Source organism: Pyrgilauda ruficollis, unplaced genomic scaffold, assembly GCF_017590135.1.
Source record: "Pyrgilauda ruficollis isolate IOZ18807 unplaced genomic scaffold, ASM1759013v1 scaffold2, whole genome shotgun sequence".
NCBI lineage: Eukaryota > Metazoa > Chordata > Aves > Passeriformes > Passeridae > Pyrgilauda > Pyrgilauda ruficollis.
In genome coordinates this window covers 2,265,489-2,284,430 of record NW_024519206.1, presented here as the reverse complement: position 1 = coordinate 2,284,430, position 18,942 = coordinate 2,265,489, and positions in this window count along the sequence as shown.

The following is an 18,942-nucleotide window of genomic DNA, read 5'->3' as shown; positions in this document are numbered from 1 at the left end:
CTTTTACATGTGAATAAAATTATTGACTACAGGAAAATTACTGATATACTTACAGCTTTGATATTAAAAAGTGAGTGTAATATGAAGGCTAAACGTAGCCAACAACACTTAAGAAAGTAGAACAAATTCCTGGTTCCAGAAAACCAGATGTTTACAAATTAATTGGACTGTATTAGGCATTTTAGCAGTCTCCAGTACTCAAAGATACAGATTCCAGCTCAGTTTGAAGCAGTTTAAGATATCCAGTTTCTCAAAAATTATAAATATTTACGAAACTAAGTTGTTTTTAGAGGATTGCAATAAAAAATTCAAGGATCTGCTAAGGCAAAATTTATTATGATGCAAATAATTCTTAGAGAGGTGAATTCTTTCCATTTTATGGGACTGGTTCCATTTTGCACTAGATCTGCACCTGGCTAATTTATATAGTCTCAAGTAAGCTGAAATCAAATCTCCTTTCATACCTCTTTTAAAATTGTGCATTATTGCATGAGGAAACTTAGAGTGGAGAAAAACTGACCAGAAACATTGGATGTGGCAACTCCGCTGAATAATGTGATTATAAAATGATCACATGCTAATTTTACAGTAGTTTGGTGCTTGGAAATTATTAGGGAATGAAACTGGACAATCAGTGCCTTTCATATTTACTTGAAGGGTTTCTATGAAATAACAGAAGTTAGTGATACCTCCAGAAAATCTTCTGACAATTCAGGAGTCCTAAAATTATCCTTGGGTTAACAGATTTTTTTTTTCTCTACTACTAAAATGTCTAATGATTCGGGAAAAATTGTGCCAGATGTCAGTTGGATGTCCTGCACTACAAATTCCACTCTTGAATTGACAGTCAGGCTCAGGGAGGATTCTGCTGTGAAGAGCACCAGGAGGAGCCTTTGAATTAAGCAGCCAACTGCAAATGGATAGCACTTCTACTTGCATTTGTACAACACCAGGCCAGAAGCCTGAAACTGAAACAGGATAGAGAAAAACAAAACCCAGCTTGTCCTTAAAAAAAAAAAAAAAAAAAAGTCGACTCTTTGGAGGGGGTTATGAACTTCATAGTTATTTTCTGATAGCCTTTTTTTGTGATTACTAAAGAAATATCTGTTAATTAAGTGACAAAGGTGGATTTTTTTCAGCAGGCACTATCACTACAGAAGAGATCTAAGATCACTACATTCTTGTGAGAAAGTAGCATTCCTGAAATTGAGAATTACGTTGTATCAAATAAACTACCAGGCAGGCTCAGTCATAATTTGCTTTGCTATATCGTCACAATCAGTGCAGTTAAACAGAATCAAACCATTTTCATATATAAAGATAGGAATTGCACATGAGGAACCCTCTCTTATCAACTGGCCTTCTCAGATGAAGTCTTTACATACATTAATATGCTTTTTTAAAAAATTTCAGATGTCAAATATCACTGTTCTTTCTCACAGTGTTTTAGCTTCGTTCCTGCTGAAATACATCTATCATGATAGAGTGCTGATGCTTTTGTTTTATGCACAGATGAGAAACCATCTTTTCTAAGGCCATTTAGACACACAAGGAAAATTGGATATGTGCACTTTACAATGTAGGAATAAGGAATACAAAAATAAAGTAGTTGGGAGCGATAAAATCAATACTGGAGACTAGACCATGGATTTTTCACTCTTGCTTTATTCCAAGAGACACCCATTTACCTGGCTGGTGAGTAAAGATTTACGCGGGCTGCATTTGGAGCCTGCTCTATGGCGTGTAACACTGAGCACAGTTTTAGAGGATCATCATCAATGAATCTAAAGGAGAATAGAACAGACTCTCTTTGGATGCCTTCAGGAGACAGTGTTAACTACAGGTTATTGAGGAGATGACTTCACTGTCTCCAGAAGAGTAACAGTTTTCCAGGTCTAAAGTACTGTGTGTAACTTTGTATCTCAGAAGTTGGAACAATTGCTGACTTGTTTGGGAAAGTTGAAATAATGCCAGTGCTTTTGTTTTATGAGTTTTGTTCTAGATCTGTGTGCTAGAACTGTATACAACAAGCAATTAGGAAGACAAGTTTTTTTTGGGGGGGGGGCCTTATCATATGATACATTTAGTTTTAAGGCAGATCTTATAAATTAGTGGCAACAAAGCTTGTCAAAATTAAATGAGAGCAAACAATACCGATCACTCATGGCTAGTCACCTCTTATTTTAAAATTAGGACCATGTTCTTACTGCAAGGATTGAGTGGTATAAATTATTCCTGGCTTACTTCTCTCTGAAACAACTGCATTCAGCAGAGCTTGCAAGACAAGTGCAGAAGATCTAGCATGTATTGTCAGTGTGTGGTTTTGACAGCTCTGCAAAAGTGGCTACTGCTTCCAAATTCACACTGTTAATTTTGCTATTGAGCTGTCTATAGAAAACACAGTACAATGTAACACTGCATGACTTGACTGGGAGCTGAACACAATGGACTAATTGCTAAATGCATGTGAGAAGAGGTCCAAAACTAGAAGGCCATCTACAGACATTTGACTTGAACTGTTCCATGTTTCTGCTTTATGTTTCTTTAGCAACTATGAAGTTACCTTAGGAAAAAAAATTTGGGAAGAATAGCCTAAAATTGTTTTTTTAAGCTAAAACATCAGAAAAGTGATGTCTGATGGACCTCATAGCCACGTATACAGAATAACTCATTTGCAACTATTAAGGCATTTAGACTACTGAGATGAAAAATGAGACAATATTTGATCTACTTGTAAAAAGTTTAAGTAACGATGACAGAAGTATCTGTCTCATATATCACTAAGGTGCCTTAGATTTTGCAAGTCTTATAAAATAAATCAAAGAAATATATCACCCTACCCATGATGAGGAAATTGATATGAAGAGTGAAAGAATGAACAGGGAGGTTTAAAGGACCTGAGGCTGAGAAAAAGGAAAGGGAAGAGCAGACTTGTGTCTCACAGGATTGTTTTAGCTTGCCCAAAGATGATCACCAGAGATTATGTAGCTTGGAAACCTGGTTAAAGTAAACTGCTACTTCCCTCCTATTTTGAGGTCCTTTGTCTAGAAATGAAAGTCTGGTGCCTGTCTAGGATTTTGTGCATAATTCAATGAATGCACCCAAACTGATGAACACAGAAGTGCTCTAAGAGCCTCAGCTAGAGTTAGTCATCATATTGCTTTTGGTTTGGAGAAGTTTGTTGAAAACAAGAAGAGTTTCTCTTTTTTAGTTTTTTAATGTCCCAGAGAATGCGATTTAGGCAAATGTGATTTTTTAAAAAATATTAACCAATCTAAAAATTAATCCAAACTATTTAACAGGCACTATTGTTCCCACATGCTTGAGATATCTTACTGGGGCACAAGGAATTTCCTTATGAAGGTTGTCATTCCTCTCTAGGGAGTCAGAGTGCTTTGAAGACTCTCTTAAAATAGACACCTCATTTGGCCAAAGTCTGGTTAAATAAAACCTACCCATGACTGCTGAGACACAGGGCAGTGACTCCATTAGAAAGATTCACAAAAACCAATAAAGCCAGCAGGTCTGCTTAAATTTAATCACCTGGCATCAGTTTTCATGGCTAATTTTAAAGGCAAAACTGTTCAGCACCTTGTAGAACCAGTACTTGGTTTACACCTGAATCATACATAAAAATGTAAGTACATGAATATTTATGTGCTGAAGAAAGATCAGATCATAAAGACTTATGAGAAGTGCTGGAGCCCAGCTGTCAGAAACTCCTGCTGAGCTAACCATCTGTCTGTAATCACACATCTATCAGTTTTCTGTCTGTAATTACATGTCTGTCAATGGCCTCCTCTTCTCAAATGCAGACTTCAAAGAATTCAGGTTTTTTCCTGAAAATCTGATCTTTCCTCTGCTTCCCCCAGCTTTGTGTACCTTGATTAGTTCTGCTTTTTTTCTGCTTGAGATGATTATGCTGATGTATTACAAATGGAGAAATCTCTATTTATTCTAAGGATTCAGGATGCCAAGATAGCATTTATTGGAAGGATGACATGGAGCAAATGCAATCTGTCTTCTGCTTGACAACAAACTGCTATGAAAGCAATTCTTTGTATACCTAATGCCAGATTCTCTGCAGTTCTCCAGAGTTTTGTTACATTTTACTAGTACTTAACAGGCTCTCAGATTCACATTAGTCAGAAATGTGAAGGTACTAAACCAGCGCAACACAAAGGTGAACTAGGAGTGTGCAGATGTAATTCATGTAATCTATACCATTCTAGTGCTGGCAGGGGGTTATGCCTCATAAGATAAATATTAAGGGAAACCATTGAAAATAATCAAATAAAATCCAATTCATGCTGCTTTATTTTTACTTAAAATATATACTGTTTGGAGACAAGACCTTCCAGAGGTTTTTCTTTTTCACCTGGTTATCTCCAGCTTGCTCAGTCAGATTAGATTGTGTGTCTCTCCAATACATCATTCGTACTGCTTCCAGGGCCACTGAAAAATCTGAGTTTGCAGCACCTACCAAGTTTTCTCATGCTCTTGCCCAGTGGGAAGGATGTGATCTCAGGACTCAATTTCAGGTCTCCCAGAAGACTCCTTCTGGCTTGTCCAACAGCTCCTGGCTTTTTTAAAAGAAACTGAAATAAATTTCATTTCCTAATGATTTGCACAGGATTCACACTGAGAAATCTCATTTCTGTGCCCACCACTTGGATTCATTTTATCTTCCAAAAATGCACAAAAAAAGTCCTGCTTTCCTTTGATCTAGATCCACACCCTTCATTAGCTTCAAACTTTGTCTATGTCCTCCACATAGATGTAGTTCATTCATGAAATGGCAGCAAATGTGACTCTCTCTTCTTCAAGGAGTACTTTCAGCTTGAATTTCTCCTTCTTTTTAGGGCCCCCCTAACCCTTCCAAGAGACACTTTAACACTTCTACAAGATGTGTTTAAAACTGAAAGAACTGAGGAAATAAGGGGGGGAAAATGAAGAAAAGTCTCAAAATGTTAAACATTATCTAGTTAGGGGTAGAAGAGCATTTAGAATGAAGCATAAGAACCAAAATGAAAACTCCAATGGTTCATTTAGAATAAAAAGTTGGAGGAAGTACAGATCAGGGCTTTATAGTGTGGTAGTGTGCTGAAAAAAAAAACTCTCTTAAAAAGTTGTATAAGGTTTACTCACTCTTCAAATTGTACAGCTCTGTGGTGCTGCTTAGGAGATATGGGACATAAGTTTATGTTGTATACAGTTGAAAAGATTCCTGTCCCTTCCCTCATTTATTCTCTCAAAAAAGCGAGGAGAGATAATATCATTTCATTCTTTACTTGGAGCTGATCTTCAGCAATTTGAACAAGGAGGTACATGTGCTTGTACCAAGTGACATCCACCCCACTGACAGGATAAAAAAGAAGCTTTTTAGAGCTAGGCACTGAAAAGTCAGTGTGTGGGTTAAAAATCATTTAGGTTCATGTAGGAGGGACACTATATGCACCATACCTGAATAAAAATGTTATTTTATAATGAAGCTACAAAACAGTATAGGTGCAGGAAAAAAAAAGGAAAAAAAAAAGAAAAAAAAAGAACAAAAAAAGAGGGAAATATTGGCAAAAACACTTTGTAGAAGTGTTGTAGCAGGAACTTTTGGTTCCTGGAGTACCCCTCCATCCTCTCAGTATCTATCCCTCTTATAGGATCTGAGGCTTCAAGTACTGTTACACAAAATGTTGCACAGTAATGTTACAGAAAAGGATAAAGACAAGTAAAATGTCATCTCTAAATAAGAATATATTTTTTAAGAACACAATAGATCATATCCTGTTGATGCTATGTTTTAAATCTCTCTGAGAGTGGGATTGTGTAGCCTAATTATTGATTTAGATAATGAAGGCATCGTTTTACATGTGCACATGGTCAGGAACTGCCAAATTACAAGCTTACTGTCACTCCCCACAGAACAGGGGTTATTGTCCTTATTTCCTGTCTAACACTGCACATGTTTGTCAAACTACCAAACTGATCGCCTTGACCCCAGATTGCTGCTTTAGGTTTGAGTTACAGCAAACTTTTTAAATCAGGTTAACAACCAGAATGCTCATGATGTAATACATTTGTCTGGGTGTATGTGGTTCACCACATCTACATGTAGTCGCCTAGGAGTTGTGTCTAGTCCAAGCTCATCCTTAACACTTTCTCTCTGGGGAGCAGAGAGAAAGAAGCCCCCTAAGGTAATAGTGTTTAAGGTGGGCTGGATAAACTACCTTCAGGAGCTACTCATGGTTGTGTGTTGACTGTAGAAGGACTCCAGTTGCCTGTAAAAGGACTAGATGCCTTGCTACAGCCAGGTACAGCCCTGAAATGGCTGAAGTTAGGCATGATAAATACCATTAATCTCTGCATGGTAGTTGAAATTCATTACTGCTGCTCACTAGGAGGAGGTTCACCTCACATTTTGCAGTTCTGCTTTGTGATAATTAGCCTTTTGGACCCCACTCCTCCTATCCAAAAGAGAAACAAACAGACAAAACCCTCAAAAGTGCCTGGGTAGCAGCATGAATAAAGAGGTATTCAGAATGTAAAGAGCTCTGCACAAGTACTCCTTGCAATATTTACACAGCTTTGCTGCTGTCTATGTGTACATAAATTGACTAAATAATCAGTAAACTTTTCTGTATTATGTTTTTAACATCCCTCACACCTGAAAGGTTGGGCTATCTCTGAGGAGTAAAACCAGCTAAAATTCCATGCCTGTATTTGGATTTAACACGGAGAGGATTGCCAGAAAATGTGTGGGGTGGTGATGTGGACACTTGGATTGAAACACATATTTCATTTTGCTGCTGTATGCTCATTAGATAGTAATAACTTTCCATCGATGTTGCACTATGCTACACCCAACTCTGTGACATGGAGCAGAAAGTCTCCACAGCTGTCTTCCAGTCCACAGTCACACATCATAGAAAAAAATTGATCTGAGCATGGAAGGAATCTCAAGAGAAAGAAACTGAAAAGGTGCATGTGCTTGTTTTCATAAGTGTGCTTATTTGCAAAAGTGTGTTTTAATGTATTTGTGTTGCTATTGCTTAAATCAAATTACTAATATTTGTTAAGCCAGGCTTCTGTATTTTGTCACAAATGGATGAAAAATGCAAACCACATTAAAAATGAGACACAGGAACCTTTAATTTTCATTTTCAGGTCTACCAGAAGAAATGTGCTTTGTCACTTACAAATAAAATCTAGTTCAGTTTAGATCAGTGGAGAAAGCATTGTTTTACAGAAGAGTGGAGGAAGATGACAATGGTCCAAAAAGCATGATTTTTTTTTTAATTGGGCATTAATTTATTTATTATAATAAATAATATAATATATAATAATTTATTTATTTTAATTTATTAAAACATTTTATTTTTCTGAACCTTGATGATCCCAGGTCTACTTTACGTGTCACCTCATTCTTTCCTCTTTTTTTCAGTGTAAAAACCTTAAGGGTTTTAAATAAGTAGGCTCAAATACTCTATATTCAAACAGTTGGTTAGAGAAAAATGAACTGAAGTGCTCTGTAAGCTATGCTCTTCTTGGAGCAGCTGATTTAATACCTGCAGCTGCTGCTAACAAAGAGTAAACCGGTCTCCTTTGTAATTCCATTTTATTGTATGTCAAACCGCAACTACAAATATTTTTTTTTATAAGTAATCAAGTGCAATCTGATATGTGTGAGCAGCAGCACTTTATTGACATTTTATCAGCCAGAGTTCCTTTGAAGGGATACTGGTGACCGAGGAAATTTGCCAGTTCAAAATGGCTATAATTGTTCACTTATTTAATCATGTACTAAAACAATGCATGTAATTGTATTGCCAGTGATATATCATTAACAAAATATTTTTTGATGTACAGTTCTTCCTACTTTAGTAATGGTTGTTTTCTATCTTAGATTAGAGATAGGCCATGCAAGGAAATCTTACTTGCATGGATCAACAAATTAAAAAACACAAGTTGCCTATTTGCTTTATTGAACACAGTAAATCTACCTGACAGATACATCTTCCTTGCTTTTATGTGTTTCTGTTGACAGCCTCTTCCAGCCTCAGTCTCTCAGTCATCGTATTATATAACAGGTAGGTCGTCACGGGCTTTTGCAAAAGGTTCTAAACAGCAATGGACATTATGTTTTCACTTTCCCCTGTGATTTGACAGTCATACGGTAGGGTTCCTATTGTGAACATGACAAGGGTAAAAGTGTGTTGCTTCTCTAAAACTTGGAGCTATTGAGATATTTGAAAGAAAAATCCAACCACATCAAATGCATTCAGAATCCTTCTAAGCACGGTTCAGGTAAGCTCACCTCCAGCACAGCTATCTAGGCTTCTTCTCTGCATTTGCATAGAATCAGAATCATTAAGGTTATAAAATACCATTAAGATCATTAAGTCATACCCTCATCTTAACCCTACCACCACGGTCACCATAAACCATGTACTCAAGTGCTATAGCCACACATTTTTTTAATACCATCAGCAGTGAGGACTTTACAACTTCTTTGGGCAGTCTGTTTCAATGCCTTTCAACCCTTTCCATGAAAAATTTTTCTTAATTTTTAATCTAAACTTTCTCTGGCTCAGCTTGGGGCCATTTCCTCTGGTGTTATCACTTGTTACCTGGGAGAACAGAGCAACGCCCACCTGTCTACAACCTCCTTTCAGGAAGATGTAGAGAGTGATAAGGTCTCCCCTGAGCCTCCTTTTCTCCAGGCTAAGCACCCCCAGCTCCCTCAGCCTCTTTTCATAGTACTTGTGCTCTAGACCCTTCACCATCTCCATTGCTCTTCTCTGAACTCACTGCTCAATGTGTTCCCTGTAGTCAGGGGCCCAAAAGTGAACCCAGTATTTGAGGTATGGCCTTGGCAGTGCTGAGGCAGTGCCTTGGCAGTGACTGTGCCACAGGGGCACAGTCACCTCCCTGGTCCTGCTGGCCACACTACACAAGCCAGGATGCCAGTGGCCTTCTGGGCCTCCCAGGCACCTTGGCCACCTGGCCACACACATTTCAAGTCACATTCTCCAACGCTTCAGAGAAAGGAGAAGCCCATGACAATATAATGAAGTATGTGTTTTTCATTACTCCTGTCACTGCAAAATGAGAATAATAACTGAGGGATTTACAGAGAAGAAAATAGTTTTCTTTGTTCAGAGCAGCGTGGAACAGGTGTTTGTATATGCCGGAGATTACAGAGAAGTAAATTAAGTGGACACTGAATTACCAAAATAGGGAGATTTAAATAGCATAGCCCATTAATTCTGCAGTCTTTAATTTGTTACAATTAACTTAGTTTTGTCTCACTGTTGTTAACAAGCCTGTCTGGGGAATATGCAAGCTGGTGTGGGGATGACCTCTGGGAGGGCTGTATTTTGAGGAAGGCTTAAGTGTGAAGAGTTACTCAGGACTTTATAAAAGTACCTCATGACTTTATAGAAGGTACCTCATGACTTTATAGAAGGATGTGTAAAGACAAAGATGACAAAGAGGGCTTAAAGCATAGTTTACAGACAGATCTGGAACAAATTCTGACTTAAGGGAAGTGGAAAAAACTCTATCAAGGGAAGTTAAAAAATTCAAAACTTGTGAAAGCACTAGTGTAAGATTGTCGCAGAAAGTGTGAATCCCTGTTGCTGAAGGAAAAAACAGGTTAGACAACATCTGGTGCTGATGAGACAAGTCTATCTGATGCTGCTTTGAAGAATGATTCTTTTTATGATTTTTAAATAAATAATTGCACAGTGATAAAGAGGCCTGGATATAGGACTGCTTTTGTTCTGGATCTATTTCAACCATGTCTTTGTAATGGGAGAAGTCAGTTAAAGTATTTCTTGTACTTAATGTAAAAATACTTCTTATTGTAGAGCTAACAAGTTTTGATTTTAAGAACTCATATAAATAAACAAGATAATTTTTGAGCTTTACAAAGGCACACAGTTCAAAAAGTTACCCACTCTTTAGCAAAAGCTTGTACTTTTCCCCAACTTTTTCTTGTATCCACTTTTGAGTATGCTATGATCTACCTTCGTATTACTTTGGAAGACACATGAGTTAAAAAGTTGGCAAAATAATATTTTTACTTCTCTCTAGTATTGCTTCATTTTGGCCTATCTAGAGAATAACATTCACATCATGGATGTCTAGAATGCTGTTCGGTGTTGGGAAAATGGGAAGAATTGGATCACTGTTCCGATTAATTCTGAAACTCCATTCTGTGTGTTTAATTGTTCATGTTCATGACTGTCCAAAATCTGTGTGTGATTTCAATCCACTGATTCTGAGTGGTGCTCATTGCTGAATTTTGAAGCCTGTACAAAGAAAACAGAGTAGGCTGTCAATTCTTATTATGATTCATGTCATTCTAGCTGATTAATTCAGTGAAACATGGCATAATCACACTAGGCTAGACATATGTCAGCAAAACAACATTTGGGAAAAACACAGGACAGCCCCAGCTTTACCCTCTTTTGGGAGGTTTGTTTTTGAAGGGGGCTGGGTGAGCTTTCCTATCTTCATTACTTTCCTGGCCAACTTTCTCCAAAATAGGAAGAATTTTACCTTCATCACTCTCTCAAGACTGAAAATTTTAGTGAAAAATATTAGTTTCTTACACAAAGCAAATTTTCTTTCAGCTATCTTTACCTTTTTCTCAAAGCAGGTACAGGGCATTCCTTTTCCTAAGGCAAATTTTGAACAGGGATAAATCAAAGAGACTTTAGGAGCCTGCCAGACTCTTTTTCAACATTTGTCTTTCCTTCCCTTCCACAGCTCACACAAGAAGGATGTCAAAGTTGACAGCTATTGGAATTTTACAATTAAATGCTTATAACACAGGACCACCTCTTTCATTTCCAAGGCATAAGATGACCATTTTGTTCCAAGTTTCAGGGTTGGAGAAGAATATAGCTGATGTCCTAGTTGAAGTCCTAGTTAAAGGTCCAAAATGTCCAGTCCAGGACCCACAGACATTCATTTTTCTGATAGAAAATTATGCAGCAATTGCAGGTTATTTGTTGGTTTACTCTGTATTAAAAGCTATAATAACCATGTCTGTTCTCCTTTTCCTATCTCCTTCTCTACTTTTAAATTTAGTTTTAAAATGTGACCTTTAAAAAAAAAAATCAAACACAAAAAAAACCCCTGTTGTTCCTACTGCTTAGTGCTTTGCTATGAAAGAACTTTAAAACATTTGACTGTCATTTTCCCTGTGTACAGCACAAACAGTAGACAATCTGTGGCATGCAACCATTAACATATTCAGGGAACTTTGGGTATGAGGCACTGCAGTGGTCAACAACTCAATGTCCTTATGGAAATCAGCAACAAGTAGTGTCCCTCAGGAGTCGATATGGGGATCAGCACTGTCTAATGTCTTCATCAGTGACACAGGCAAAGAAAATGAGTGCACCCTGAGCAAGTTTGCAGATGACACAAAGCTGTGTGGTGCACTTGATGGATGCCATCCAGAGGGACCTGGACAAGCTGGAGGAGTGGGCCCATGTGAACCACAGGCCCAGAGTAAGGTGCTGTACCTAGGTCAGGAAAACCTCCAGTGTCAATACAGGCTGTGGGATGAAGGAACTGAGAGCAGCCCTGCAGAGAAGGGGCTGGTGGTGGATGAGAGGCTGAAAATGAGCCATAAATTTGTACTCACAGTCCAGAAAGCCAAACGTGTCCTGTGCTGCATCCAAAGATCCTGGCCAAGAGGGTGAGGGAGGGGATTCTGCCCCTCTGCTCTGCACTCCACCTGGAGTGCTGCATGCAGCTCTGGGGTCCCCAGCACAGAAAATGTGTGGACCTGTTGGAGTGGGTCCAAACAAGGCCACCAAGTTCATTAGAGGGTTGGAGCACCTTTACTATGAGAAAAGGCTGAGAGAGTTCAGGTGGTCCAGTCTGGAGAAGAGACAGCCCCAGGGATACTTTGTGGTGTCCTTCCAGCTCTTAAAGGAGGTTTATAAGAATGATGGGGACAAACTTTTTAGCAGGGCCTGTTGCAATAGGACAAGGGCTAATAGTTTTAAACTAAAAGCGAGTCAATTTAGGTTAGATATAAAAATTTACATTTTTTTAACAATTGGTATGTTGAAACACGGGAACGGGTTGCCCAGAGGGGTGGTGGGTGCCCCATCCCTAGGAAAATTCAAGGTCAGGTTGGATGGGTCTCTTAGCAACCTGATCTAGTCAAAGATGTCCCTGCTGATTGCAGTGGGGATTTGATGAGACGACCTTTAAATGTACTTTCCAACCCAAACTATTCTATGATTGACTCTCTGATGCTCTGAGTGAATCCCACTTACCTTTTAGGTATTATACTAAAGCTGTGCTTTATTTCTTCTGGAGTTCTGTTTAAGCAGGTACGTGCTCCTTATTTGAGCAAATAACATTTTTCTGTTCATTTTTATGATTGCTTCTTTGCAGATAACTTCCTGGAGGCAGATCCAATCACAAAGAACAATTTACAAGGTCCTTATAATCACTAAAAATTTAAGTCACTGATAGAAAACTGATGAGATCAGAAGTTTTTGTCTTTTTCCTGTGATCTCTTCTTTGTGTCCCTAGGATATCGAGATATTTTTGTGAGCCTCTGGATTGTCATACTTCTGCTTACATCTCAGAAGCATAATTCTGAGATTGAATTGTTACTTTTTTCAAATATAATATTATTTAAGAAAAAAAGTGACACCTGGATAACATTTTCAGAAGCACATCAGTCATTTTGGAGTCTGAAAGGAAGTATGTCAAAGGCTCAAGAGACATATGGGATACAATTCTCGTTAACATTTAGTGGACAGATATTTAACTTTTTTTGCCTTCAAAAATATTGCATTTGTTTCACTTTCAGTAGGGCAAGGGGCAAAGGAAAAAGTGAACTGGGATGTTGTATTTGCATTTTCACCTACACAGTGTTCCCTGTTCATGGATTCAAGTATTTTCTGTTTAGACTTCTTAAGGGACCCTAGGTGAACTTGTAGTTTAGCTACTCATAAACTAGAAGTTTCCAACTAAACTCCTCAGTGACCTCTGCTTTCAAAATTTAGTCTCCAACTTAAGAAATTATTTGCACTAAATTTAACTTCAGAGTTAAACAGTTTTTTTAATCCTACAAAGATAAATTCTAGTTCACTTCTATATCTTGGCCAGTTTCAGAAGCATTTATGTTTTAACAATTAATTTCAGGGAGACCTTGTAGGCTCCAGACTTGGTCAAATTTTGACATATGCCATATTGGTTTTTCATGGCCTGGCTTATGGCAGTGGGGGGACACGGAGGTGGCTTCTGCGAGAATCTGCCGTAAGCTTCCACCATGTCCAGCAGAGCCAGCTCCTGATGGCTCCAAAAATGGATGTGCTGCTGGCCAAGGCTGGGACAATTAGAAATGGTGGTAATATAGAACATTCTTATATATTTAGGGACATTCTTATATATGTTATGACAAAGGTGCTACCAGCATTTCTTACTCCACTACCAAAACCAGGCCACGCAAAATCAATACATATGCTAAGAATACAATTTGGCTTTATGAAAGAAAAAGTTAACAGAGCTTAAACTCTGCTCTGTTAGGTTTTAGTAGCTTTTAAAGCCTAGTAGTTGAACATCATAGATTAAAAAATAAAATTCACAGATTTCAAATACAGGTATTAACTTTCAGTATACAATTTTCAAACCTTACAATGTCTGAAAAGCAATTCTTGTACTCCCTGCTGAGGTGCTTGGCATTGTGGCAGTGGCTCTTTCTCACCATCAATGCAACCTGGAAAAGCAGCAAACTAGGTTTCAGTGCATGGCAGTAAAAGTAATAAAGGAAAGAAGGGATTGGTTTCTGAGGGGATTTTTTAAAATAAATAGAGCAGGAAGGATAATCTTCATTTAAACTAAAATGGAATCAGGCTGCTGACACTAAAAATAGAAAAGATACAATGGAAATTTTTTAAGTTTGAAAGAATGCTGGCAAGTGAGGGAGATTTTGGAAGGTTGCATCCTCAAGATAGGAAGTTATAAATGCCTGTATCCTTAAATAAAAGAACAGAAGTTGATACAACTAATGAAGAAAGCAGCAAAGAACAGCTTCAAGCAAAGTATTATTTAAACAGAGGATGTAAAAACAGACCTGCAGGCTAACAAGAAAATTATAAGGATTTTTAAACATATGCTACAAGTCTAACAATGGCTGAATGAGCTGAAATACCAAATGAGAAATTAAGATATTAAAAAAGCAGGTAGAAGGCAGAAACTGGTGAAAGCCACAAGAATGAAATATTAAGTGTATAACATCAGGTCATTCCCACCAGTTGTCCAGCTCAGAGAGTAACAATGACTGTGACACGGGAGAGAGACATAAGGGAGGCAAGGGAGCCAACAGGACAAAAACATCTGGTAACATCTGCAGAGTTTATTTATGTCCATGTAGATTGTATAAGAAAGGTTACAGTACAGAGACTGGATTTTTTTTAACCTTATACCAACTAATTAACAATTTATAAGAGAAAAGGCAACTCTTGATGTAGTTCTAAGCAGTACAAAGAGGACCAATGAAGGATCCATAGGACAGGAGGGATTTTTTAATTCAAAATCCTTTGTGCAGCAAGACTGAAAGTTTCACAGAATCACAGAATAACTTGGGTTGGAAGGGACCTGAAAGATATGCTACCCTCTTCAATAGCATTTCATTAAATTGAGGGCACTTCTAAAAATAAAATCAAAAACTGTAATCTAAAAGGGTATAATGTTTGCATGTGGCATGAAGATTGTTTACTGCCATCATATTATAATCTCAAGGTGATTGAATAATATAATTCCAAAGAGATTTTTGAACAGTCGCACAAAGAGCCTGACCAACCCTACCACACAAAATCATCATATTTAAACAGTAGATGAGAATATTAGAAATATTCTAAGAGAGCAGTTGGTCTTACAAAAAGTGAAAGTTGTGTTCAGGTAAGGAAAACCTTAGAGTAAGATTGGGCAAATAGAGCCATAATAAACCAGATCAGATACTAGTTTGAGGAATAGCTAGTTGAGCAGATAAAAACTAAGACTACCAACTTTTTCAAATATATCAGATGCAGAAAGCCTGTCAGACCCTGACAAATAGGTGATCAGAGTTTAAAATAAACACTTGAGAAAGATCTAGCCATGGCAAAGTTGCTAAATGAGTTATTGTATTGATATTCATCACAAAGAGCCTTAGAGAGAATCCACACAGCCTTTCTTCAGAAGGGAAGAATTTGAGGCACTGTATCAAATTCATGTGTCAGCAGAAGTTTCAAACAAACCTATCCAATAAACAGGAACAAATCACCAGAACCAGATGTTGCTGAACTATGAGATGTACTATTTAGCTATGTCATCACTTAAGTTCCCCCAACAACAAGCTAAATTAAAGGAATGAAAGCTGGCCAATATGTTTCAATTTTTAAACTGGTTTTAGCAAAATTTGAACAAATGTTTCTTCAGCACCTGAAAAATGGCAGGAAAAGATTGAGTTAAAATATATTAGAAGCTATCAGAAGAGACTTTGACAAACCTTGTGCAGAAAAATCACACCTCTTCTGTCCACTGAAGATTTTTGCCAGACTCTATTTTAGAAAAGATCTGGTAGTTTATACAGCTTCAGGGAACTTCTAAATAGTCTTTGACAGTGCTCCTCAACAGAAATTACTTTAAATGCAATTGGAAGGAGGTAATACCACTAATTAAAAAGGTAATTAGCAATTAGGGGACAAAGGTATAAGTAAATAGTTAGTCTTCACTACCTGCAGTCTCTACAGAGTTGTAATACAAGGAGGAAAAAAGAATGTTCTTGGGATATTACTTGATAAAGTAACTGTGCACTAAAAAGGGCACTGAAAAGAGAAATCTTGGACTCATTTTGGTTAGTTCTCCAAAGATATTGGTTCCATGCCTAAGGTGCCTCAAAAAAACTAACAAACCCATAAAAACATCTTGGGAAATAAAGCAAGAATAAAGTGGGAAAACAACATTATGCTACTATGTTATCATCCTGTGCCAAAGAAAGTGAGTATTGTTTACTGTTCTGGGAAGTCTTCTCTGAATATTTATGACATAACTGGAAGAGGTACAGGGATACAATATTGATAATCAGAGTATGGAAATACTTCTATACATGTAGACATTGCTGGGGTTGGGACTTTTAGACCTAGTGAAAAACAATTTATGCAACGTGGAGTAGAAATTCAGAGGGTAGTGAAAGGAGAGGATGCATAGGAACAGTAACTTTCTCATTTGCACCTATGCTAAGAATAAAGAATCACCAGATAAAATTCTCAGACAGCAGATTTAAACAAACGAGGAATATAAAGCCTGTAATTACATCTTAGAGCTCATTGTCCAAGGATGCCTAAGTTACCAAAAGTCTAAATGGTTTCAAAAATCTCCCACAGACAATCTATGATGAAAACACATCACATGGCTCAGGAATTTCAAATCCACAGATTTACAAAAGCAACACTCCCATTATTTTCCACAGTCCACAACTTTGGCTATGCATTTTGTGAGACTCTTGGTTAACCCAATGTCCTTATGTATTTCTGAGGGATCTCCACACACCAGGATGTATACTGAGGTACATATTCTTTATTGCCTTCCATCCTTCAGGTGACACCTTCTCTGACACCTTCTCACTAGAGGCATTCAATGTAGCTTATAAATCTACAAGTGGGCTTATGTATTATCTTGGTGGAAAACAGAATAAGGTCTTCAAGGTTACTGGCTGCATTTTCAAAAAGGAAAGTGATGCTACCATTGTAAGTTTATCTTATAAATTCTTTGGAGCAATATTTGCTTTCTTTTGCTTTTGACTTCTTCCATGTCGGGGGAAAGAAGGCACCAAAACAATTCTTCAAGGTTCAGAGGAGAGATGTCTCTGCTCTTTCTCCTCCAGGTAGCTGTGCACTTGTGAGTGGAGACCTCCAGGCCTTAGAGCTGTCTGTCTTCCTGTGCCATGGCCATACTGCTCAGTGACTTCAGAGCTTGCCATACAAGCAGAAATATGTACAGACAAATCTAAAATCAGACACTCATGAGTATTAGGTTTTGTAAACCTAACATGAACTTTTCTTCTTTTAACCAACCTAATCTGCCTTCATGGGAGTATATTTTTCTGTTTTATGTTTGGCCTCCTTTAGCTGTCTGAACTCCCCCTAATTATGCTAACTCATTGGAGGGCCAGCATCTTACAGCTTCCAAGACATCCATGGTCAGAAAGTCATGTGTCTTTTCTGCTTGCTCTGACCTTAAAATGAGTGGATAAGGATTAAAAACAAGCAAATTACTCCCCTAAGAGAGAAGGGAGAAAATCCAGCTGCTGGCAGGCACAGAGCAACAGCAGAGCAGGAGTGTGCTCCCCCTGTCTTTGCCCTGGGTCTCTGAGTGCACGCTCAGGGTGGTCCCCAGGGAGCTGGTATGGACACCACAGCCCAGCTGGACAGGCTCACTAGTGTGCCCACAGCACTGCCTGCACATGCACAGCACCAGCGCTGTGATGCTACAGGAACAACCGTTGCCTTACATGATGGGGATTGTTACCACTGTGTCAAGACACAGCGGAGAGAAACCATTCAAATAATTTAATTAAAGCATCCAGCAATATAGACTTGATATTTTTGATTCAAAGATATCTTCTTTGATTTTCTTGTTTAAATTCAGGAAATTATGTTAAATCTACTAGAGTTTGCCAATGCTATCATCTGGGAGTATCCATATTTGAGTATGAATCCAACCTTAAATTTTTCTGCCAAATAGCCATTGGGTATTGTTGTTTTAACCAATTCTTCCAGAAAAGAAATACACAGGAAAAAACTAATCTTATGTAGATGCACCTGCTTCAATGAATGATGACTTTGTTCCATTATTTTATCTCCACACTTATCTTTATTGCAGCAATGAAATAATTCTGGCAGAACAAAGTAAATTATTGAATTGACTAAATATTTACACTGCATAAAACCACTGAGAAATTTACCTGCTGATTATCCCAATCACATACTTCAATACTTGTTTAAATACAACAGGAAAAGATAGAATATAACTTTTACTTCAAATAAGGCATCCAGTGTTTTAAACTATTTCAAAACTATATTTCTTCTCCAGCAACAACATGCTTTTGTGCCAACTCCTAAATAACCATAAATTTCTTTTTATATAAACCTTAATGAATACTTGGCCAAGATGCTGTTGGCTTCTACATTTGAGCAGAAATGGAAAAACTGCACACTGAGCAAAATGGAAAAAGAGATCACAGCAAGTCCAATGTTGCATTTTGCATTTAATGTGAAGGAAGCCTTGTTTTCATGGTGTTGCAGTTTACAGTGTTTTTAATCTTAAAGTGGCTGGTCAATTTAAGGTAAGTGGCAGGCATTTGGCTTAGTTCCCAGGCTCTGCTTTCCCCCCAGAAAAGAAAGGATTCAGTCAGACACACAGACAAGGGGCATCATCGGTGGCTCTCGCATTCCAAGCATTTTAGCACAGATTAAGTTGGAATGGTTTTACTGTTTACTGAAATCTCCTAGGTGTTGCATTTTATCCCCCTCTGGCTGTGGTTATCCAGGTTGAGCTTCCCAGGTCAGGACCTCCATAATCAAAATGGCTTGAAGGGAAATACAAAGTACAGGTCAAGACTCCTTATTAAAATGCAATTTTAGCAGCTTATTGCAAAATGTTAAGTCCCCAGACAACAGGTAATTTAGTGAACTTTTTTCCTAAAGCTTGCAGCAAGGCAAGAGCTGTTTTACATGCATTCCAGAGGAAAAAGCGAAGATAATCTTCTTAAGAAGGACAAAACCTCAGCACTTTGTGTGTCTGGAAATAACCAGCAGATAATTAAGTGTTATTTTTAGACTTTTTTCCCCTTTTAGGTGCAATAAAGTGCAGATTTCGGTGTCTAATAACAAACTCAAATTTGGCTTTATTATGTAACTGTGA